Here is a 1,115-nt window from a genome sequence, read left to right on the forward strand (position 1 = left end):
ATATATATATATATATATAGCAAATGAAAGATAGAAGATGGAATATACGAGAATTTATTATTAATCACGACAATTGTTTCGACACATCTAGCATCGATTCCTCTTGGCTGGGACACTCAACAACTGGTTCAGGAGCATCTGGTGGTGCAGATGTGTCTCATCAAGTGATAAATAAATGCAACTCATTAAAATAACAGTTCCGCAATGTGACTTTCCATTTTGTAGAGAGAAAAACAGCCAGACGGAGGAAATATCTTCATTTATATAGAAGATCAAAAATAAAATCACAGATGGCAAAAAGAGAAATGAACATGCAATCCAGCGAGAAAAGTATTAAAAACAACTGTTAACAGATATGGATGTATAAACGCTCTCGGGCAAGCTGCATGGTGTGAAGCTAACATGGCAGTCCATGAAAATAGAACGAATGGTGCAGTTGATTAACTCCAACTGGCCATCGCCTCTAGCTAGCTATGTGACACACAAACCTGTGTCCATTATAACCTTCTAACAGGGGAGGTCACCGGCTTCCCCTTGCTGGTTCAACATCCACAGATTAGTTTCGGGGTATTTGCCCTTTATCAATATCCAGTACTACTGCCATAGTCTCCTTTAGAGAGATTTAGAAATATTAATATTTATATATATATATAGATATATAGATAGATAGATAGATAGATATAGATATATATATCAAATGTACTGTTCTGTGATAGAAAATTCAAGAAAAAGGTACTCCATTTGGTGACTGATAAATATTATTTATTTAAAGAGCACAATACATGTATTTAAGATATCTATGATATGTGGTTTGCGCCTGAAGAATATGTTTGAGTATTTCTCAATATATGAAGCTATTAGTAGTGCTTAAATACATATATTGTGACCTTTAAATGAATTATATATATATATGTATAAAACAAATGATGAATAAGCATATGCATGTATACATACATCTACATGTATATATAGATGCAAACACATATATACCTATATATATGCATATATATATAGGTATGTGTATATACATATATATATATATATATACATATGCATATATATATATATATATATATATATATATATATATATATATATATATATATATATATATA

At 30.3% G+C, this 1,115-nt stretch overlaps 1 protein-coding gene and 1 long non-coding RNA gene across 3 annotated transcripts in view; one reads left to right on the plus strand and one right to left on the minus strand.

Moving 5' to 3' along the window:
• LOC106869116 (synaptotagmin-7) overlaps nucleotides 1-1,115 on the plus strand; it is a 426,210-nt gene that overhangs the window by 193,226 nt on the left and 231,869 nt on the right. The gene's annotated exons all lie outside the window — the stretch shown is intronic.
• The window catches only part of LOC106869117 (uncharacterized), a 492,367-nt gene that overhangs the window by 149,661 nt on the left and 341,591 nt on the right, over nucleotides 1-1,115 (minus strand). The gene's annotated exons all lie outside the window — the stretch shown is intronic.

The sequence above is a fragment of the Octopus bimaculoides genome, chromosome 27 (genome assembly GCF_001194135.2).
Source record: "Octopus bimaculoides isolate UCB-OBI-ISO-001 chromosome 27, ASM119413v2, whole genome shotgun sequence".
Lineage (NCBI taxonomy): Eukaryota > Metazoa > Mollusca > Cephalopoda > Octopoda > Octopodidae > Octopus > Octopus bimaculoides.